The sequence below is a fragment of the Argopecten irradians genome, unplaced genomic scaffold (assembly GCF_041381155.1).
Source record: "Argopecten irradians isolate NY unplaced genomic scaffold, Ai_NY scaffold_0327, whole genome shotgun sequence".
NCBI lineage: Eukaryota > Metazoa > Mollusca > Bivalvia > Pectinida > Pectinidae > Argopecten > Argopecten irradians.
In genome coordinates this window covers 31,837-56,819 of record NW_027187794.1, presented here as the reverse complement: position 1 = coordinate 56,819, position 24,983 = coordinate 31,837, and the positions used below count along the sequence as shown (strand labels likewise).

At 37.6% G+C, this 24,983-nt stretch overlaps 1 long non-coding RNA gene across 1 annotated transcript; it reads left to right on the top strand.

Moving 5' to 3' along the window:
- The first annotated feature begins 23,876 nt into the window (after positions 1 to 23,876).
- On the top strand, positions 23,877 to 24,893 carry LOC138312460 (uncharacterized). Its single transcript, XR_011206955.1, has 2 exons — positions 23,877 to 24,277; positions 24,699 to 24,893. It is a non-coding gene; the product is annotated as an uncharacterized lncRNA (long non-coding RNA).
- Positions 24,894 to 24,983: the final 90 nt, after the last annotated feature.

The following is a 24,983-nucleotide window of genomic DNA, read 5'->3' as shown; positions in this document are numbered from 1 at the left end:
TTGTGCCCTTTGATACTCAAAAAAACCCCTTGTCCCCTTGATACCCTGTCGAACCCTTGTCCCCTTTGTTATCCTTATGTAGCCTTGTCACCTTTGATACATCAGGGGTATCAAAGGGACAAGGCTTCATCAGGGTATCAAATGGAAAAAAAAAGGCTTCATCAGGGTATCAAAGGGGACAAGGCTACATAAGGATATAAGCCTTGTCCCCTTTGATACACACACTGATGAATCCTTGTCCCCTTTGATACCCTGATAAAGCCTTGTCCCCTTTGATACCCTGATAAAGCCTTGTCTCCTTTGTTATCCTGATGAAGCCTTGTCCCTTTGATACCCTGATGAAACCTTGTTCCATTTGATACCCTGATGAAGCCTTGTCCCATTTGATACACTAATGAAGTCTTGTCCCCTTTGATACCATGATGAACCCTTGTCCTCTTTGTTATCCTGATGAAGTCTTGTCCCCTTTGATACACTGAAGAAGCCTTGTCCCCTTTGTTATCCTGATGAAGTCTTGTCCCCTTTGATACCCTAAATGAAGCCTTGTCCTCTTGACACCCTGATGAAGTCTTGCCCCCTTTGTCATCCTGATGAAGCCTTGTCCCCTTTGATACCATGATTAAGCCTTGTCCCCCCTTGTTATCCTAATTAAGTCTTGTCCCCTTTGTTATCCTGATAAAGCCTTGTCCCCTTTGATACCCTGATGAAGTCTTGTCCCCTTTATACAACTGATGAAGTCTTGTTTCCTTTGATACACTAATGAAGTCTTGTCCCCATTTGACACCATGATGAAGTCTTGTCCCAATTTGATACCTTGAATGAAACCTGTCCCCTTTGATACTCTGATGAAGTCTTGCCCCCCTTTGTCATCCTGATGAAGCCTTGTCCCCTTTGATACCATGATTAAGTCTTGTCCCGTTGTTATCCTGATTAAGTCTTGTCCCCTTTGTTATCCTGATGAAGCCTTGTCACCTTTGATATCCTGATGAAGTCTTGTCCCCTTTGATACACTAATTAAGTCTTGTCCCCCTTTGACACCATGATGAAGCCTTGTCCCATTTGATACCCTGATGAAGCCTGTCCCCTTTGATACTCTGATAAAGTCTTGTCCACTTTGTTATCCTGAGGAAGCCTTGTCCCGTTTGAATACCCTGATGAAGTCCTTGTCCCCTTGATACCCTGATGAAGCCTTGTCCCCTTTGATACCCTGATGAAGCCTTGTCCCCTCTGATACACTGACGAAGCCTTGTCCACTTTGATACCCTGATGAAATCCTGTAATGGCATCATTAAAGTCTGATAAGCTCTGTCCCTTTTTAATTTTTTTCCCCCATTCTTATCCCATAAAAAACCATTGTATTATGTAAATCAGTCCTCTTTGCTGTCTTGATTAAGTCTTCACTTTTAACTCTGATTTTGTCTTGCCCTCTTTAATATGTAGATGAAGCCAATAGTATGTATGATTACTCTATATAACCATTCTCATATGTGATGTTAGGTCCAGTTGTGAGGGATCTGTTGATAAGATCTACCATAGTTAATTAACCATGAAAGTTCTATGTTGTTTATCTAAAATTACATCATGAGATATTTATCACTAAACTCTGTTTCGAATTTGTACATAGATTTGTAATATATAATTCCTGACAGATTTCTGTGCTATATCAAAAACCAGTTTTCTGTTTCATTTGGGGGCATGCAATTACAAAACAAGATAACATATTGTCCATAATTTTTTGTACAATGCTGTGTTATTGTCGTGTACAAATAAATATAAGTTATTCTCATGTGATGGTAGTGCCATATCACTTTGTTTTTGTGAGGTGTCATGTTGTACAATATTGTTAAATTACGTGACCTTTTCGCCCACGCAGTAACATTTAAAAAGTACTTTCACAGTTTAAAATTTCAAGTTCTTTTTTGTTTGTGTTCTATGACTGACTTATTGTTTCTGAACATAATCCAGAAATAATGTCAACGTTCTTTGCTTTATATTCAATGTTCACGAATTAAGCATACCTGTTATTTCTTATCCAAAAATAGGGGCAGTTTCATACATATTGGTTTCACAAAAAAAAATATATGATATCGAGTTATTTGTTCTATGCTGTTGATTTGAAAGCCTTTGAGTGCCTGTTTCTGTAACTCAGTATAATACCCACACATGTTCTTGATCATTATAGTGCTTTATCTCATATGTGAAATGTTTAAAAATAAATAATACTGACACAATACAAAGGTCAACAATTCAAAAACAAAAATTCATTAATTAAACAAATATTTGAAATAATGATTTTTACAGAAATGACTGACAAAGCTAGTACAAATATTGCACTGATTAAGTCTCCATTGAAGCAGATTATAGAACCAGATGGTTCTGAAGAGCAAGTACGTGTCTCTGATAAGATCTACCAATATAGACAAAACCTTGGTTAAAGTCACAAATTCTAATAAGGTAACAACGCTTGACTTGTTGGTTGTTTTGTTAATTCAAGATTGTGGTTGCAAATTCTACTGAGACAATATCCCTACTCCTTTATCAACACAGACTTCACCACCCCTGAATGTTAAAGATATTATATGAAAGGGAAGAGTCCGTCTCATCAAGGTACAAACTTATGTTTAATTTTCATGCTAGAAAATTGGGAGTGTACGTAATATAGTTACCCACTATAACTTAATGTCCATCCAGCCACATCTTATCCCCCGCATTGATATAGAGGCGACTTATTAAGAATTTCTAGTTAATTATCATTAATTTGATATCAAAAATTAAAAGTGAAATATCTTTTATGGTAAACTCTATATTTAAATAAATTACAATCATGTGTTATTCTGTCAAGTTCTGATGATTTGATTGTCTTGCCTGAGAACTAGTCTTAAAAGTCGGTTTAAAGGTTCTGATTGTACATGACCTATTAAATGCAACTGTTTTGAATAGTTAAATTGGTCTAATTGTATTTACTTTTACAATTCAATTAAGGATTCATATACATCTTTGTGATGCACAGGTTTAGACAACTTTATATATACCTGTGTAGTACCTACAGGTATGACAAGAAGTTTAATGCCTACTTATCAGGTATCCTCTTAACCTAATAACATCTTATTAGGTATATACAATTTCATATAGTGTATCATCTGTGACCAACTTTTTGTTGGTTTAACAATTAATTGTGGTTGATGCGCTCTCTTAGATAACAGCTGTGCCTTTAAATTTAAAAAATCCAAATTTTAAATTGATGTGTTGTTTAAACAGAAACTGATTTTGTTCAAGATGTTTCATGTCACAATAAAGTATGGTAGCAAGCCTAAAGAATGTAACAAGACTTTCACCTCTTTAGTCCAGTGTAAATCCCAGGTGAAAACACATCATTTAGAATTTCCCTCCTTTTGATATTTGTTGCCATTAAGACTTGAATGAGTATTTAAGTGTATTTTAGAATGTCTTTTTGTCCAGCATTGTATTGTCACTGATAAAGTAAATTCGGCCAATCAATCTGTATTACCAATGATAAGTTTCTTTTTCTTCTTTGGGCAGCTATTGTCTATTTTCAATTTGATAAAATTTATTGGCTTAATTGGTGGACAATTGTGTTGTCATGGACAAAGCTTCTTGGCTTAACTTGTGTTGCCATTGATAATTTGAACATGAATTTTGTTGCCAATTTATAGTAACTTAGCATGCAAATTTATGCTATACTATGAATTAAATTTCATGGCTTAATTATAAAAGTTCCCTGGCTTAACTTGTATGTTGTCAATGGTACCATGTCTTGGCTTGATTTGTGTTGTCATCGATGAAGTTCCTTGAGTAGATCTGTGGGAAAATACTGGCATACAAATTGAAGTGTCATTGATGCCAATGTTTTGTTGGAAGTAATAATGGGAATAACACTGCCATTATATTGAAAGTTTCTTGATAGCCAATTGGTAGATTGTTGATAGTCTCTTGCTAGACTGCTAATAGTTTCTTGCTTGATTATTAATAACCACTGGATTGCTGCTGGGTTGTTGATAGCTAGATGGTAGTTGTTGATAGTCACTTGGTAGATAGCCATGTAGTAGATTGTTGATAGCCACTTAATAGATTGTTGATAGTCACTTGGTAGATTGTTGATAGCCACTTGGTAGATAGCCATGTAGTAGATCGTTGATAGCCACTTAATAGATTGTTGATAGTCACTTGGTAGATTGTTGATAGCCACTTGGTAGATTGTTGATAGTCACTTGTTCGATTGTTGATAGTCTCTTGCTAGACTGCTAATAGTTTCTTGCTTGTCCACTAGGAACATTGTTTGAATCGTCACTTGGTAGATTGTTGATAGCCACTTGGTAGATTGTTGATAGTCACTTGTTAGATTGTTGATAGCGTTGATTACATTGGGTTAATAGCCACTTGGTAGTATAGATTCATAGCCCAATTTAGATTGGTTCATAAGCCACTTGGTAGATTGTTGATAGCCCACTTTAGTAGATTGTTGTTGATAGCTCAACTTGGTTAGATTGTTGATAGCCCACTTGGTAGATTGTTGATAGTCACTTGGTAGATTGTTGATAGCCACTTGGAAGATTGTATGATTGACCATTGGTACAATTGTTAAATAAGATTGTTACAATTGTACAAAGTCCACTTGGTATAATTGTTTCATAGTCACACTTGGTTGTATTGTTCTTGAGTCACATTGTTAGATTGATCATGAGACCCACTTGTTAGATTGTTGTAATAGCCACTTGGTAGATTGTTGATTGTCACTTGGTAGATTGTTGATAGTCACTTGGGTAGATTGTTTGATAGCCACTTGGTAGATTGTTGATAGCCACTTTGGTTAGTTTATTGATAGCCACTTGGTAGATTGTTGATAGTCACTTGGGTAGATTGTTGATAGCCACTTGGTAGATTGTTGATAGCCACTTGGTTGCTTGTTGTGATATCAGCCGAGGTACATTGTTGCATAGGTCACTTGGTAGGATTGTTGATAGCACACTAGTAGAATTGTTGATAGCCACTTGGAAGATTCGAATTAATAGCCACTTGGTAGATTAATTGATAGTCACTTGGTAGATTGTTTGATAATCACTTGGTAGATTGTTGATAGCCACTTGGTAGATTGTTGACAGTCACATTGGTATAGATTGTTGATGTCCACTTGGTATGATTGTTGATAGACACTTGGTAGATTGTTGAAAGCTAGTTGTTAGATTGTTGATAAGTCACTTGGTAGCCTTGTTGATAGCCACTTGTTAGATTGTTCATTGTTGTAAGTCACTTGTGAAGATTTTTGATAGACACTTGGTAGATTGTTGATACCACCTTGTGAAGATTGTTTGATAGCCACTTGTTAGATTGTTGATAGACCATTGGTAGATTGTTTGATAGCCAATTGGTAGATTGTTGATAGCCACTTGTTAGATTGTTTGATAGTCACTTGTTAGATTGTTGATTGCCACTTGTTAGATTGTTTGATAGTCACTTGGTAGATTGTTGATAGCCACTTGGTAGATTGTTGATAGTCACTTGGTAGATTGTTGATAGTCACTTGGTAGATTGTTTTGATAGTCCACTTGTTAGATTGTTGATTGTACACTTGGTAGATTGTGGATAGTCACTGGTAGATTGTTGTAGGCTTGGTAGATTGTTTATAGCCACTTGTTAGATTGTTGATAGGCCACTTGGTAGATTGTTGATTGCCACTTGGTTAGTTGTTGACAATCACTTGGTAGATTGTTGATAGCCACTTGTTAGATTGTTGAAGCAGTCACTTGGTAAGATTGTTGATAGTCCATGGTAGATTCGTTGATTGATAGCCACTTGTTAGATTGTTGATAGTCACTTGGTAGAATTGTGATAGCCACTTGGGAAAGATTGTTGATAGTCACTTGGTAGATTGTTGATAGTCACACTTGGTAGATTGTTGATAGCCACTTGGTACATTGTTGATAAGTGGCCACTTGGTAGTCCATTGTTTGATACAAGCACACTTAGATGGTAACATTGTTGATAGTCACTTGGTAGATTGTTGATAGCCACTTGTTAGATTTTGAATAGCATCTTGGTTGTTAGCCACTTGGTAGATTGTTTGATAGCCACTTGGTAGATTGTTGATAGTCACTTGGTAGATTGGTACATTGTTGTTTGATAGCCACTTGATCATAGTAGGGTACATTGTTGATAGCCACTTGGTAGATTTGTTGATGGCCACTTGGTAGATTGTTGATGACCAGCCACCTGGTAGATTGTTGATAGCCACTTGGTAGATAGTTGATAGCCACTTGGTACATTGTTCAAAGTCACTTGGTATATTGTTCATAGTCACTTGGTAGATTGTTGATAGCCACTTGGTAGATTGTTGATAGCCAACTTGTTAGATTGTTGATAGCCACTTGGTACATTGTTCATAGCCACTTGGTAGATTGATCATAGTCACTTGTAGATTGTTGATAGCCACTTGTGATAGATAGTTGATAGTCACTTGGTAGTAGATTGTTGATAGCCACTTTGGTAGATTGTTGATAGCCACTTGGTGGATTGTTGATAGCCACTTGGTTAGATTTGTTTGATAGTCAATTGGTGTGATTGTTGATAGCCACTTGGTAGATTGTTTGATAGCCACTGAGTAGATTGTTTGATGAAGTCAACTTGGTAGATTGTTGATAGCCACTTGTTAGATTGTTTGATAGCCACTTGGGTAGATTGTTGATAGCCACCTGGTAGATTGTTGATAAGCCACTTGGTAGATTGTTGATAGCCACTTGGTCTAAGATTGTTAAGTATTCTCCTTCTTGATTGTTGTAAATAGTTTTTCTTGCTAGATTGATAAGTGATTAATTTGCAGAATGCTTTAAATTAAGTACTATTGTAATTGTAATTGATATCTTAATCAAGAATGATACAACTATATGTCTTGATATTTATTGAGGTCTTTTTCACACAATGCCATGTGCATGCATACAACATATATATAGAAAATGGTTTTCTACCCAAATCTAGATGTCATGGTTACCTTAAATCTAAATAGGTCATGTTATAAAGCCATAAAGTTTATCATTAAATAGCGACTGTCATGCCTGGAAATTGAGGGATAAAGACTATATGATATTAAAATGCAGTGAAGCAGGAAAATGCAGGACTGCATTCACTTTGAGATTAATGCATAAAAGTAAAAGCTAAAATCTTGAATTTAAGCATCATATTGATGGCATTAATGCAATTTTCTTTAAAGGAAAAGGCCAATAATTTCCTGTCCCATTTCCTGACCTTAATTTAGCAGAAAGAGCTACCGGTTACTTTACATAAGACATGGCGAAGCAGAAATGCTTTCTACAGTTCGTGATACACTGCAAACAGTCCATATGGAAACTATCGAATTACTGTGATTGCAGTAATCGTTATAAAACAAATAGATAAAATTGGTTTGATTTGGGGAGCATTTACCACATTTAGTAGTAATTACTGTTGTGGACTATGTTATTACAGACACGGAACTCCAAACCTGGCTGACATTGGACGGTGATTACAGAACCACAGTCACCAATGACAGTTTCACGGACCATAAACATTTTGGGGGGGGGGGGGGGGGGGGGGGGGGGGGGGGGGGGTGGGGGGGGGGGGGGGGGTTGGGGGGAGGGGGTGGGGGGGGGGGGGGGGTGGGGTGGGGGGGCGGGGGGGGGGTGTGTGGGGGGGGGGGTGGGGGGGGGGAGGGGGTGGGGTGGGGGGTGGGGGTGGGGGTGTTGGTGGGGGGGGGGGGGGGGGGGGGGGGGGGGGTGTGGGGGGGGGGGGGGGGGGGGGGTGGGGGGGGGGGGGGGGGGGGTGTGGGGTGGTGTGGGGGGGGGGGGGGGGTGGTCACGCCACTGCCTGCACACACAGTGTGCACAGACATGCCTCCACATGGGATTTTGTAATGCCTACTTTCACATGCAACACTCTCCAGTATGCTTGTTATTTATGAGTAAGTGGTTGAATCACTCTACAATGACTCGAAATATTTGCACATTTGGTGAGGCATATCTCCAGGAAGTGTTTTACCAGAAGTTTTAGGAAAATTTCTATTTATTCGTATGTGCAAAGATTCATAATTTTTAAGTTAGTTCTTACTGATGTTCTTTTAATATTCTTCATTAAGTAACTAGAATTGCTTTACTCAAAAAAGCTATATGGAAAGAATGACATGATTCAAGTTCTGACTGATGTTCTTTTAAAATTCCTTATTAATGAACTAGAATTGGAAAGTTATTAACTTCAGATTTCCCCCTTAAATTCTGTATTACTTTCCAATCGAATGTTTTTCAACGAAAGAATTTTTGTAACTGAAGTCCTATGGTTATCTAAAGTCTGAAAACCATTCTTTCATTGTGCATCAAGTTTTATGTGTATGATGGCAGGCTAAAAATAAAAAATGAAACAGCTAGGTGTCAGGTATTAGCGATAGGCTGGAGGTTTTACCCGGTGTACTCCAGCTTTACACGTTCAATAACACAATCTGGCCTGTCCTTAAACTAAGCCAAATATAATTTTTGACACCCTGTTCAGACTGAACTGATATGAAGGTACCCGGTAACCCTTTGATAGAGAGATATTAAACACATAAGTATGACCTCTACTAATATATACAATGCCTCAATAATAGAGTTGTTGATGATCTATATGTACAAACCTCTACTAATATATACAATGCCTCAATAATAGAGTTGTTGATGATACCCTCCTACTGACACAAAAATCAAGGTTTAGGAAGTTTATTATACCTATCTGTGATATATAGTAGAACATTTTATTGGATATAACCGACTGGTATCTCTGACATAAATGATGTATCCATCCCTTTGTGAAGATAACAACATGTCTTTATATAAATCACTATCCTATAGTTCTGTAATTTTCACTCCATTTAAAACCTACATCTTTATACAATGATACAGATCTGATAATGATGGGAAATCTAGATATGAAAAAATGTATTTTCTGATCGAACATTAAAAACATTTGTAAGCTGGTCCTCTACAACCAGATAAAAGAATTGACAACACTTCTCTGTACAGTCTATAGAAACAAACTTTCCACTGGACCAATCGGTCACTGTTATATCATTCCTGCATTGTAAGTTAATTGTTCATCTTCCACTAAGATCTAGTCTCTACTTTTGTTTTAGTACATATTGCTTTCATGTTTTCTCTTGTGTTTAATAGATGATATTATCCTTATCTATCTTGCTCTCTTATTTATTCATAATTCATTGGTAAGCCAGGATTTGTGGGTTTCAGAATCAAAGGTTAGTGCTAAGTTCAATTCAAAAACAGATTAAAGACAAAAGGCCAGTATTTTCCCCTCCATTTTTTTTTAGAATTCTTTCTATGCATTTCTAAACAAAGTGTATTAAGCCCAGAAGGAGTGTTTCATATATTTACTCAGCAATAATTCCGATATGTGCATTTCATTATCGACTTTCAGACATATATAGGTCACGATGTATCAGTGTTTACGAAACTTTATTGATACAGATAATACATATCTTGTTGATTACTTTCGTAGCACGTACCTGTATCTTTATAAAGTCAAGTCTTATCTACTTGACCAACAAGAACTGTTTATCCTTACTCTGTGACCTCATTTTAGAATAACATTTCAACCTGTAAACAGATCAAATGTTTCTCATATTTAGAAAATAAAAAGAGATCTAGCAATATTGGATTTTTGATTAAATGAAGTCTTAAAATATGATTTTAACTTTTGGGGTCTATATCTTTATAGCTCTCTTCCATTTGCAGTTTATTTTCCTCAGGAAGTTGAGAAATGTACCAGACTGTCATATTGTGGTTGTGTTCTTTGGTAGAAAATAATCTTAACCTTTTTTATTTTGACGGTCAAATTACCACATTCACAACCATCTTCAAAAACATATTCACCCCTGAAGACAAATTTAGACTATTCCTAATCAAAGACTAGACCAGGTCCATTATGAAATTTTCAGGGTTGAATGAGGTTAAACAGTATTTACTCACAGACAACCTATGCATCCAGCACAAAGATTTGTAAGAAACTTGTTGTGTGAAGACTAGACCATTGTGACCTAGGGCCCGTAGACAGGGCCATTAAATAACACCATAGTAGACAATTATGAAGACTAGACCCAATTGTGACAGGGCCTAGACCCTTACACCTGGTGGTGAAGACTAGACCATTGTGATGGGGCCTAGACAATTACTCAACCCTAGTGATGAAGACTAGACCATTGTGACAGGGTCTAGACCCTAACACCTAGTGATGAAGACTAGACCATTGTGACAGTGCCTAGACCCTTACACCTGGTGGTGAAGACTAGACCATTGACCTTACTCCTGTGGCCTAGACTCATTACAGGGCCTAGACCCTACACCTTATGGTGTAAGACTAGACCATTGTTACCCTTTGTAGAACCAATACCCTGACTGACTGGTCCCATCCTCTTACCTCCTGATGGTGACTAGACCATTTGTTACAGGGCCCTATAACCTAACATCTGTTGTGTAAGACTAGACCAATTGTGACGTGTTCAGACTCTATAAACCTGGTGGTGGAAGACTAGACCATTGTGACGCGTGTCCTGGACCTCTTACACCTGTTTTCTTACACCTGGTGTGGTGGTAAAGACTAGACCATTGATTGCAGGGCCTATACCCCATATACCTGGTGGTGAAGACTAGACCATTGTGATAGGGGCCTAGACTCTTACACCTGGTGGTGAAGACTAGACCATTGTTACAGGGCCTAGACCCTTACACCTGGTGGTGAGACTAGACCATTGTGGCCTACAGAGCCTGATCTTTTACACCTGGTGTTGAAGACTAGACCATTGTGTGACAGGGTAGATTGACCCTTAACACCTAGAGTGGTGAAGACTAGACCATTAGTGACAGGGCCATGACCTTTTACACCTGGTGGTGAAGACTAGACCATTGTGACAGGGCCTGAACCTTTACACCCATGGTTGTGAAGACTAGACCATTGTGACAGGGCCTGACCTTGTTGGTGAAGTGGTGAAAGACCAGATACTAGACCTACCAATTGTGACCAGGGCCTAGACCTTTACACCTTGGTGTGAAGACTAACCATTTGTTTACTTAGACCAACCTGTGCCTAGACCCTTACACCTGTGGTGAAGACTAGACCATTGTTACAGGGCCTAGACCCTTTACACCTTGTGGTGAAGACTAGACCATTGTGACAGGGCCCTGACCTTTACACCTTGTGGTGAAGATTAGGACCATTGTCGACTACAGCGGCCCTAGACCTTACAACCTGTGGGTAAGACTAGACCATTATGACAGGGCCTGCACCTTTACACCTGGTGGTGAAGACTAGACCATTATGACAGGGCCTGACCTTTACACCTGGTGTGAAGACTAGACCATTGTGACAGGGCCTAGACCCTTACACCTTGTGGTGAAGACTAGACCATTGTGACAGGGGGCCTGACCTTTACACCTGGTGGTGAAGACTAGACCATTGTTACAGGGCCTAGACCTTATACACCTGGTGGTGAAGACTAGACCATTGTTACAGGGCCTAGACCCTTACACCTGGTGGTGAAGACTAGACCATTGTGATGGGGCCTGACCTTTACATCTTGTGGTGAAGATTAGACTATTGTTACAGGGCCCTAGACCTTACACCTGGTGGTGAAGCGATATGTGGTATTCTCCCTATTTACAGGAGACACATGCTGGTGTGGCCTTATGTCAGTGTAAGTGGCTCCTGTCCTGATGAAGGCTGATTATGACCAGTGTGTTGGCCAAAATGTCTGGTGACCTGGCAGAGGATTCTGGGATGAGGTGATGGTCAAGAGGATTTATAGGTCCAGTCGCCAGTAGGCCTGCTGATCTATTATACATAGTGATGGGAGGCATTCCCAGCAAATTAATACAAACACACATACATATTTTACATGGCCAAACACCTGGGGATAAAACCTGTTACAATCTTAATTATTTATTTACTGAGATGATCTCCCTGATAATGATCCTTATCACTTAGAATAATAATAAATGTACACCCTACCACAGAGCCTGGCCGTCTGCAGTGTAATAAGTCTACATATATCAGTTTAATACCTGGCCTCACTCACTCAGTCAGGAATGGCAGTTATATGGGACCTTGATTGTCTGTGATTCCTTGTATGTCTCCTGCACCTTGTATACCTTTGTGTGTCTTTTGGTAACCCATGTATGTCATTTGCACCTGTGCTCCATCTTTTGTACCTTGTGTGTGTCTTTTGAACATTACATTATTTATGTCATTTCCACATTTTGTGTCTTTTTCACTTTGTTTGTCCTGTACTTTGCATGTCTTTTGCACCTTGTATATATCGTTTGCATTCTGTATGTCTTTTGGACTTAATATGGCTTTTGCACTTTGTCTTGTACTTTACATGTCTTTTGTGTCTTTTATGTCTCTTGCATCTTGTATGTCTCTTGCATCTTGTATATCTTTTACACCCTGCATGCACTTGCTTTTTCAACCTTCTAATTGTCATATGTATATTCTTAAGTACAATATTTTGTACCTTGTATGTCCCATATCTTAGACCAGCTCTTAACAACTGGAACCAAAAGAGATTGTAGATATTTCAATGATCTTCCAATGCAGTCTTGTGGTTCTGCCAGGTGTTACATTTCCTGACCCCTGTAAAATGCAGAAGTCTATATGATTGGATTTAGAACTGTTTCATAAGATGACCTCTTTAGACTTGGCTGTTCAGGTGTGACTTTTATTTGTATAAGGAATACAATTAGAGATCTTAAAAACCGAATGTCTATAACAATAATTTGCTGACGTCCTTGTCACTAAATATACCCGTTATTCCTGACGGTCGGCAAATTACTTGTATTTGTGTACATAATTTGGTGGGGGTGGTTAAACTTTGATAGAAATTCTGTGACGTCTTTACGAAAATAAACGGTCACCCATGTGAAGCAGATATTATGACTCCAACAATAAGATCACTTTCTTCTGTTGTTTTCTATAACCGAAATAGAAATATAGGTCAACAGAATGACGTGAGCAATCCCAGCTTTCTCTCCATGTTTACTTACTATTGACATAAGAGGATTTTTCAATTATCTGATCTCTAACACTGTTGAGAACATGTATACATAAGATTCTATAAACCACTTTCAAGGGTTAATTACTTTAAAGAACTCTGCTTATACTCGCAACAAAGTGAACACCTTTTAAAATAGCTACCAGTCAGTGTATATCGAGTCGCAGTTTTACCTTGGCTCTCAAGAGCCAGTAAATTTCTACCATTAATAAGCTATCCAAAATGCAAATAAACTGCTGCCATTAGTTCTTTAAGGGCAAATATAAGATGAACTTATATGTCAATAAGAGCAAGATAAACCTGTCGTGTGTCCTGCAAAAGGCAAGTGAGCTGATATGCCATTAGCTCTCAATATGGCAAATAAAGTGAACTTCTGAGTCATATTAAAGGGAAAGTGAGCTTAATGTTATCAGCTTTCCAAAGTATGTGTGAACTTTCAAAAGGGCAAATGAACTGATGCCATACCAGCCATCTAAAAGACAAGTGAATTTATATGCCATATTAGAAAAGAAAATGGCAATAAACGATGCCATAACGGCTCTTTGACAGACAGTTCCCAGTTGACGGAAACTTTTTCTATTGAACAACTTCTTCACACAATTTGTCTTGATGCATGATAAGTCAAAATGTCTGTTCATGCTGTATATCCTATAATCTACCACTCTACCTCAACCTCCCAATATAAAGCTGACTTCCTGAATAGTTGGGGAACATATGCTACTTGTCCTAGTATTCTCCCATCCAACTGCCACTATAAATTCTAAATTCCAACCTCTACTTGTCCTTAGTATTCTCCCATCCAACTGCCACTATAAATCCCATATACCAACCTCTACTTGTGCTACTATTCTCCCATCCAACTGCCACTATAAATCCCATATACCAACCTCTACTTGTGCTACTATTCTCCCATCCAACTGCCACTATAAATCCTATATTCCAACCTCTACTTGTCCTAGTATTCTCCCATCCAACTGCCACTATAAATCCTATAGTCCAACCTCTACTTGTGCTACTATTCTCCCATTGAACTGCCACTTATAAATCCTAAATTCCAACCTCTACTTGTCCTAGTATTCTCCCATCCAACTGCCACTATAAATTCTATAGTCCAACCTCTACTTGTGCTACTTTTCTCCCATCCAACTGCCACTATAAATCCTAAATTCCAACCTCTACTTGTCCTTAGTATTCTCCCATCCAACTGCCACTATAAATCCTATAGTCCAACCTCTACTTGTGGTACTTTTCTCCCATTGAACTGCCACTATAAATCCTAAATTCCAACCTCTACTTGTCCTAGTATTCTCCCATCCAACTGCCACTATAAATCCTAAATTCCAACCTCTACTTGTCCTTAGTATTCTCCCATCCAACTGCCACTATAAATCCTATATTTCAACCTCTACTTGTGTCCTTAGAAATTCTCCCATCCAACTGCCACTATAAATCCTAAATTCCAACCTCTACTTGTCCTTAGTATTCTCCCATCCAACTGCCACTATAAATCCCATATACCAACCTCTACTTGTGCTACTAATCTCCCATCCAACTGCCACTATAAATCCCCATATACCAACCTGTACTTGTGCTACTATTCTCCCATCCAACTGCCACTATAAATCCTATATTTCAACCTCTACTTGTGCTACTATTCTCCCATCCAACTGCCACTATAAATCCTAAATTCCAACCTCTACTTGTCCTAGTATTCTCCCATCCAACTGCCACTATAAATTCTATAGTCCAACCTCTACTTGTGCTACTTTTCTCCCCATCCAACTGCCACTATAAATCCTATATTTCAACCTCTACTTGTGCTACTATTCTCCCATCCAACTGCCACTATAAATCCTAAATTCCAACCTCTACTTGTCCTTAGTATTCTCCCATCCAACTGCCACTATAAATCCTATAGTCCAACCTCTACTTGTGGTACTTTTCTCCCATTGAACTGCCACTATAAATCCTAAATTCCAACCTCTACTTGTCCTAGTTTTCTCCCATCCAACTGCCACTATAAATCCTATAGTCCAACCTCTACTTGTGCTACTATTCTCCCATCCAACTGCCACTATAAATCCTAAATTCCAACCTCTACTTGTCCTTAGTATTCTCCCATCCAACTGCCACTATAAATCCTATAGTCCAACCTCTACTTGTGCTACTTTTCTCCCATTGAACTGCCACTATAAATCCTAAATTCCAACCTCTACTTGTCCTAGTATTCTCCCATTCAACTGCCACTATAAATCCTAAATTCCAACCTCTACTTGTGCTACTATTCTCCCATCCAACTGCCACTTTAAATTCTATAGTCCAACCTCTACTTGTGCTACTATTCTCCCATCCAACTGCCACTATAAATCCCATATACCAACCTGTACTTGTGCTACTATTCTCCCATCCAACTGCCACTATAAATCCTAAATTCCAACTTCTACTTGTCCTTAGTATTCTCCCATCCAACTGCCACTATAAATCCTAAATTCCAACCTCTACTTGTGCTACTATTCGTGTGTCTAACTATTAATCCTTAATTCCGACCTCCATGTTGCGTCACCCCCAAACGCTAGTTACTATCCGTCCACCAATTATGTAGCTATATAGCTCTAACATACATATTATATAGGGAACATCCCAGTAATTACAAACCCCAACTGTCATAATCCCGTCCTATTTGTGTCAAATGACAAGAAGATATCAAACTCTAGCTTTATTACAATATGTATTCTGTGTAGTTTAGCCATGATTATCAGCATATCTACATGCAGTGGATGATCTCATGTTTCAGGCATTTTGCAAAAGTTCTGTAAAATGGATAAGTTTTGTTTTATTCTGACAGGTTTATCAGTTGAGGAAGTGTGATGGGAGGAGATGGAATGACGAGTTTGTGACTGGCTCAGTAAGTTGTATCCTCATGGTTACCGTAGTTAATGGATTCTGTTGATAAATGTATGAAGGTGTTTCCAATAACCCCATAACTGACAGATGAAACGCCAGTGACGGTGCAGCAGCTTATCAACCTGGCCAGGTAACATCCTCCAACACAATCAAAAGTGCACCTGTATACACCTGTGTGACTCAATGGCACAGCTAAACACATTTATAACGCATACATGAAGAGAGCTGTGCCTAATATAGCATGAAATTATTTGTTTACAGTAGTGAAAGAAAACTTTTTAATTTGTTTTTTTTTGTTTGTTTATAAGCTCAACCCCCATATTTAGATACAGGTAGCAAACTAAATTGCAGTTCACACAAAGATGTGAATCTGTATTCGAATAGGTAGGTAGCTTTAAAAAAAAATTAACATGTATCGTCATAATTTGATTAGGGAACTGTAAACAAAGCTATTTTTGCATGGGATTAGCTTTAACATATTTTCAGGGATATTGGAAATCCTGCAAAAAATGTTAAAACAATACTGATAGAATAAAAAAATAAGTTCACATGAAAACACAAAATAAATTTGCAGTCGCTGCAAAAATAAGTTTGTTTACTGTATCACGTATTCAAGGTCAACTGGTTCAGTACTCTAAATTCTGGCATTTCACACTGTACATTTTATATTGCATTTTTGGTTGCTGATAAAAGGTTTGGTCTGTGCTGTTGTGTTCTAGTATCCTGGAAGTTCTTTCTGTGATGTGATTGGTCTCCATCATTATTAAAACCCTTATTACCTAAGTTGCTCTGGATGTCAGGTTAAGACAGGTCTCCTGAATTCTATTGTTCTGTGAGGTTGCCACCAGCTTCTACAACTCAGCCCTGTCTGAAAAGGAACTTAACTATTCATGATATCATCAACCCAACAAAAAACTTTCAAGTTACCGCTCCCTGTTTTTGAGTTGTTGTCCTGCGGAGATGATGTCAGCGGAACTTTTTCAGTATACGTCACAATCCCTGTAATTATTGTGTATTTGTCTCGCCTCCCCACACAAAGATGAGTAGTGTGTGTTTGGGGAGTTGTGTTTTGACACAGGGAGAATCAACAAGGGCTGAATTCATCATTGGTACATTACCTTTATCAATGAGCCTTTTGATGTAAGTCAGACCGAAGATAGAATTACTAACAAGATGTCTGTATTGTTTGTACTATCTTCTATCATTAAACATCTGACATTCTTAAGTATCCAGAAATACTTCTCTTATATTAGTCAACAAATATGATTTTTAATTGATTAAAACCTTCATCATTATTGTCAAATATAAATAAAGGAAAAACATAATTTGGCAAAACAATAATTCCTTTAAAGGACCTCTTTCACGAACAATGGAAATTTGCCCACGAACCAATTTTTATTTAAATTAAATGTAATATGTAGCAAGAGTAGCAATTTAAATGCAAACCCTTGAAATAGGTTTAAAAAATTCAAAAGGTTCCAGGGGGCCTGTGCTATGGCCAAATTAATGTTGCCCAGTAGAGGTTTATGACAGGGTTCCCTTTTTGATGATCCAAAATGGTATAAAAATAATGTTTTATGTCATAAAACTGTATTATTTTCTGAAGAGTATATAAATAATTACATATAATGATCACAAAATATGTAGGCGAAATGTGACAAATAAAAATTTTGTCTACATTTTATAGACAGAAAATATCGAAATTTTGGGTGTTATTTTCGGCCATGTCAATTATTAGCTCACCTGGTCCGAAGGACCAAGGTGAGCTTATGGGATACCGCAGCGTCCGGCGGCGTCCGTCAACAATCGACTTCTTCTCCATAACCGCTGGTCGGATTTCAACAAAATTTGACTGGTAGCATCCTTATGGGCTATTAACTGAAAATTGTACAAATGATGGGGCTGATCACCCGGGGGGCCTGAGGGGGGCGGGGTCAAAAGGGGTCAATTTGGCTATTTCCATATAAACGACTTCTTCTCTGAAACCAAGCATTGGATAGCACTCATAATGCAATGGTAGTATCGTTATAGGGTGGGGATTCAAAATTTGTACAAATGATGGGGCTGACCCCCCGAGGGGGCCTGAGGGGCGGGGTCAAAAGGGGTCAATTTTGGCTATTTCCATATAAACAACTTCTTCTCTGAAACCAAGCATTAGATTAGCATCCTTAATGCAATGGTAGCATCCTTATAGGGTGGGGATTCAAAAATTGTACAAATGATGGGGCTGACCTCCCGGGGTCCTGAGGGGCGGGGGTCAAAAGGGGCCAATTTGGCTATTTCCATATAAACGACTTCTTCTCTGAAACTAAGCATGGTATAGCACCCATAATGCAATGGTAGCATCCTTATAGGGTGGGGATTCAAAATTGTGCAAATGATAGGGCTGACCCCCCCGGGGGCTTGAGGGGGCGGGGTCAAAAGGGGTGTCAATTTGGCTTTTTCCATATAAAATGACTTCTTCTCTGCAACTAAGCGTGGTATAGCACCCATAATGCAATGGTAGCATCCTTATAGGGTGGGGATTCCAGATTGTGCAAATGATGGGGCTGACCACCCCGGGGGCCTGAGGGGCGGGGGTCAAAAGGGGCCAATTTGTCTATTTCCATATAAACGACTTCTTCTCTGAAACTAAGCATGGTATAGCACCCATAATACAATGGTAGCATCCTTATAGTGTGGGGATTCAAAATTGTGCAAATGATAGGGCTGACCCCCCGAGGGGCCTGAGGGGGCGGGGTCAAAAGGGGTCAATTTGGCTATTTCCATATAAACAACTTCTTCTCTGAAACCAAGCATTGGATAGCACCCATAATGCAATGGTAGCATCCTTATAGGGTGGGGATTCAAAATTGTACAAATGATGGGGCTGACCTCCCGGGGTCCTGAGGGGCGGGGTCAAAAGGGGCCAATTTGGCTATTTCCATATAAACGACTTCTTCTCTGAAACTAAGCATGGTATAGCACCCATAATACAATGGTAGCATCCTTATAGTGTGGGGATTCAAAATTGTGCAAATGATAGGGCTGACCCCCGGGGGGCCTGAGGGGTGGGGTCAAAAGGGTCAATTTGGCTATTTCCATATGAATGACTTCTTCTCCGCAACTAAGCATGGTATAGCACCCATAATGCAATGGTAGCATCCTTATAGGGTGGGGATTCCAAATTGTGCAAATGATAGGGCTGACCCCCGGGGGTCTGAGGGGCGGGGTCAAAAGGGGTCAATTTCCATATAAATGACTTTTTCTCTGCAACTTAAACATGGGATTACGCTCATAATGCAATGGTTACATCCTTATAGGGTTTGGATTCAAAAATTTTGCAAATGATGTGGCTGACCCCCCGGGGGCCTGAAGGGTGGGGTCAAAAGGGGTTAATTAAGCTATTTCCATATAAACGACTTCTTCTCTGCAACTAAGAATGGAAGAGCACTTATAATGCAATGGTAGCATCCTTATAGGGTTGGGATTTGAAATTGTACAAATGATAGGGCTGACCCCTGGGGCCTTATACGGCAATAGATGCGAGGTCAAAAAGGTCAATTAGGCTACTACTTTCATATAAATTACTTTGTCTCTGAACCTATGTATTGGATAGCATATTTGTATGGTATCAATTAGCATCATTGTATGGTTGTGATTCAAAATTAAACTTTGGGAGTCAATTTTGCTTATTTTTCTAATTGTCAGAGTCTTGTGATAATTACTAACAAAAAACCAGGTGAGCGATACAGGCCCTCTGGGCCTATTGTTAAAAACTGGTGATACTCCAACTTACCAGTTTGAGTGCAACCAAAAATTAATCTTTCTTCTACAAAAGTTGGATCTTGTACCCTGAAGTATAATATTCAATGAAATTTTCAAGATAAAATGTGGTAACGGTTAGAGATTTGGTTGTTTAAAGATTTATATCTATAGCATGGGTTTATTTTTCAGTAACGTTATATATATGTTAATACTTCATGCTTATTTTGGATCAGTTTATCTCGAATCTTTCGGTGTTTGTTTGTACAACATTAATGTATAATCCAATACTCATCTGTAACGCTTGATATGATTTCAAATTGATTTATTTAGTGATACTTTGTAGAAAAATTAAGTTTTACATAATGAAAATTACAAAACATTTGGGTGTTTTATGACCACAATAAGCTGTTTTGCATTTGAAGTAGCTTCACTAATATGTCCTGTTTTAATGATTTATTTTGTAATTATAGAGCATATTTACAGTGAAGAGAGTGATTAAAATGGGATTCTGTAACTGTGTGGTTTGAGAGGGAAGAGTTACCAGGTTACACGGGTCATGTTACAAACCTACAGTAGTTCAATTATTTGCAAAATAACTAATGAATGTAGCAGTTTTAATAATGAAAATAGACATTACCTGTAAGTAGATCATCAAAACTTGATTTATCTTTATTGTCAATAATCATGTTTGAATTCCATGTTAGTATTATTATATAATTAGAAAATTAAACAGCTTTACTGAGTAATAGACACAAAAGAAAGGCTTCGATCACGGTACATGAACATGGTGTATATCCCCGTGGTAAAGAGTGTGTGGCGATGAAACTGTTTTATTCAATACTATATAAACTGACTTTGAGTTTAGAATTATATGAGTTTAATAAGTAATTGTAAAGTAATCTGTATGGACAAAAACATCTCTAAAAATCTTAATTGGCGGATATGGTATTAATCGTACAGATAATGGAGAAACAGTCAAATAGGAAATGAGAGTGTCTGATCAAACTGGAAATCATTTAAATGCAGTGTATTGCATATACTTTATGTTACTTAGCTTTGTGTTACGTATAAATTTATTTATTTGGATCCCCCTGACATGTATAATTCATGTTGTGATAACCAAATTTCTTATAAAATCAATTTTTTTTACCTGAAATGATAAACCTTATGCCATTTTGATTGATAGTATGATGTGTTTACGATACACAAAGCTAATTATGAAAAATAAAACTGTGGACCTCAAAAACTTTTGACTGTTGTATTAACCATAAAAGATGCTGTTATTTTTTTAACTGAAAAAAAATTCTTAGTTAACTTTTATGGAATTCATGAAAATTCTAAAGAAAATTAAAAAAAACTCCAAATCAAACTTCAGTTGATTGATCACAAAATGTTCTGAACAATCTAAATATTAAGGTAGCTCCATACTTTTGGTAAAACCCATGTCATTTTTTTCTAACAGGTCTTATTTTCTTGCATTTTTCATGTAGATTTCAAATCTGAAAAGATAAATGGGTGTTCTCGAACTACTTTTTGAGATATTTGAGCTTGAAATATACCATCCATGCAAATTTGCTGACCGAAAATAGAAAAATTCGTAAAATTATGTTTCTGTAATATTAGGGTGAATATAGTCTCGATCCTGTTGATTTTTTGTCCTAAATTTCTTACGATAGAACAATATACAAAAATATTATACGATGTTTACAATATACACTACCCGAAGGGTGATTCGGCACTAAATCGCGCCGCGAGCGACGAGCGACAATCGAGCGAACTCGCCCGGAACTCGCTGCGGATCCGCGCAAGCGAGATCGCTCCCGCGGCGGTCCCGCTCCGCAAGCGATTTAATGCTCGCTCCAGCAGCGATCCCGCTGGCAGCGAGATCATCCGCTCCGGTAGCGATCCCGCTCCGGCAGCGAGATCATCCACTCCGGCAGCGATCCCGCTCCGACAGCGATATGATCTGCTTCGGTAGCGATATGATACACTTCGGCATCGATTTGTCACCAAGCGATCTGTTGGTAGATATTGACATCGTTTCAGCTTTGACAAACATGCCGCGATGATTACTTAGCATGACACAATCTAAAACTAAAGGGAAGAGTATAGTTAGCTAACGAACTTACCTTCTTCAACTTGCTCATCGGAAACTATGAAGAAATTGTTTTAAAATAGAATGATGTGTTAACACGTGCTTTGTGAATCAATCCTATTCAGTATTTAATAAAATATACTATTGATAATATATACAGTATATGTTCATGTGTTGTCTTTCCAAAATTTGACACTAATTCAAGATTTGATATATACTGATCTATTATTAGAATGTGTCGTATTGTTTCGTCGTTTTTATCAAAATACCCCGTTTTGGCATGATGACATAATAATGGTTGTGAAGACAAATTCAAACAATATGCATATGGCCTGTAATTCAAATGTCTTTAACTAACTGGTATTTTTTACCATCTGAATGATGTTTTTACGATATTGCCTCTTTTTGTTTATACTCAGAATATATACAGTAGATATTTTTAACCAATTCAAATTAATGTCAGATAATTCCTCTCAAAATCCTTATTTACTTTTACCATGCAACGTTATAGAATGCTTTGCTTCATGTAATTACATGTATATGTATGTAGTTTATTTATTATGTAAATTGTCTAAGTACGCCATCATTAGCTGGACATACCTAACGTTTGATGAAAATATTATTTGTATGAAGTGTTTTATACGATGCAAATTGTTTGACACTAAGATAAAAATAAAACAATTGACTGGATGTTGTTACTTGTTACTCGATATCTTCACTGTGCAATATATATTTATCTGGAAAGACCTGAAATCGACCAGCGGGGAAACAAAATACGTTGAATATGCCTGTTCAATGTAAAAATACCAACTTCGCATATTCCAGCCAAAACGGTAAGTGCCTGTCATTATATTCATTTTTTCGATACCTTCTTCACTAGTGCTGATAAATCAGCATAAATCAGCATTTTGTAGGACCGCCATCTTTGCTGTTACTAGCTAAAACGATGTACCATGAACCCTGGAACTTTATTGGAGAATGGCATAGTGAGATGTCATGTAAAGGAAAAATATTCTCAACTATCAAAAGAATAGTGCAGCGATTTTTGACTTTGCAATTGTTCACGCTAAAATGAAGTGAGTACTCCTTTCAAGATCTAGACGCGATCACTTGGAGTATCAGTACATTTTATTTTATTTGAGAGTCACATATTAAAATCACATAAAAACAACCGAGTTTTCATCAGAGTACTAGTACATATGAAAATATTATGATATAATGATATCCACACAAACTGACTTATGAGACACTAATTTGAAGTAAAAAAGAAAAAAACACACACATACACAATTATGTCACACCGAAACGGGTAAAAGAAGTAAAACTGAAAATGAATTGACCGATCGCCATGTGTAATATAAACACGTCTCGTGCTCACAAACGCACGTGTTTCTTTTCAATGTCGGAGCATACATCGTAGCACACACAATACAAAATGCAAAGTCATGTGCGACTTGACTGACAGCTGGCGATCTGTCAATTATATGAAGTTAAAACACATATTTTATAAGGTACATGTAATATTTACCTAGCATGTTTTGTATGGGCGGACTGTAAGTTATGATTATCATCAAGTTCAAAGAAATGAGGATTAAAATTAAAAACACAATTATAAAGATCGCTTCTAAAATATCAGTTATTAGTTAACAGTTGTCGGACTCCTAAGATATCCGCCTTTTGGTATCAGAATATATATTGTGGTAACGAGACTTATTTGGTGCGTGACGTAATCGACCCGCAGCTCATCACTATCAATATTTGCATACAGCGCCCGACACGCCTACCCACAGGGACTTGTAACGTAGGTTGTGATATAGTATATACATGTGTACATATACCCACAGGGAGGTCCTTTTATATAGTATATAGTACACATGTATACACAGCAGACTTTCTCACAACCTACGTTACAAGTCCCTGTGCGCCTACCTGTGATTTTCAAAACCCGTTTCATAACCATTATTGGTCAACTTACACTCATATACATATCATGATATACACACTACATGTATGTCGCATTCGGATGCTTTATGCAAGAAAAAGACAAAACCCAGAAAAAATATCATTACTGTTTATTTATTTGTTCATTTATCTTAAGGTGTTTTAACTACTTGTTCGACAAAATTCGTCGTTCTAAGTAAGATAATAAGAATTAATCATGAGGATGATTAAAATATACATGTATATATATAATAAGGTTTACGAAATTGTTGTGTCCCCTTGGAAATATAGGATGAGTAGCAACGTTTAATATTAAATAATTTCAATTTTTACATGTTATGCGATTACCATTCTTTGTATAATTCTCATTATTAAAATGCGATACTTTGCACATTTACGTTCTCGTGCAGATACGGATCCAGATACGCCGGAGGAGACGCCATCGGGGATCGTTATTTTCAGCGTTCAAAATTAACGCCTGTCCATCTGCCCTTGACCGGCAATTTTATAGTCAGGTAGACAATTTGTATAATGTAGCTGGTCCTTTGACAGGCAACTTTTGGTCCAGATAGAAGATATAAAAAACATAAATGGCAGTAGAATTGAAGAAAGGTTGAAGATCAAACTGTACAAAACAAATTTTGGTAATATTCTGGTTTTCGGCCAATTTTGTTAAGAGCCTACGATACTAATCCGGATATGCAGATATATTTTGTTAGTAAAACTATTACTTTGCTAGTAATTATGTAAGCTATAGAGATGAATTGTAACTTTGTAAGGACCAGTAACTTTTAGGGTCAGCCGGTCCTTAGGACCAGCAGGAAAAATTATTTAAGGGAGAACAATGGTTATTTTGCCGATTTGTTTTCTGGAACGGTTTTTTTTTTCTTATAAATAAATTTGTCTTGAACTACCGTTTTCTTATATGCTTTTCAGTTAAAAATGCCAATCAATGAGGGACCAACTGCGATGAACGACCTAAACCTGTACAATTTTACCTGGATACGGAGGCTGGCTGAAGATAGAGGATTATGTATATTTAATGAGATACAACTTTCGTTTAGATTTCTTACTTTTGCAATTTCTAAAGACAGCTGGAATAAGTAACACATAATTGTTATAATCATCTTACTGATTTTTATTTTTTTTTTTCACTTCTGTACTTCTCTCTCTCCGTTTTAGTGTACACGGAATGGTTTGATGTATAAAACTTGCAAAACG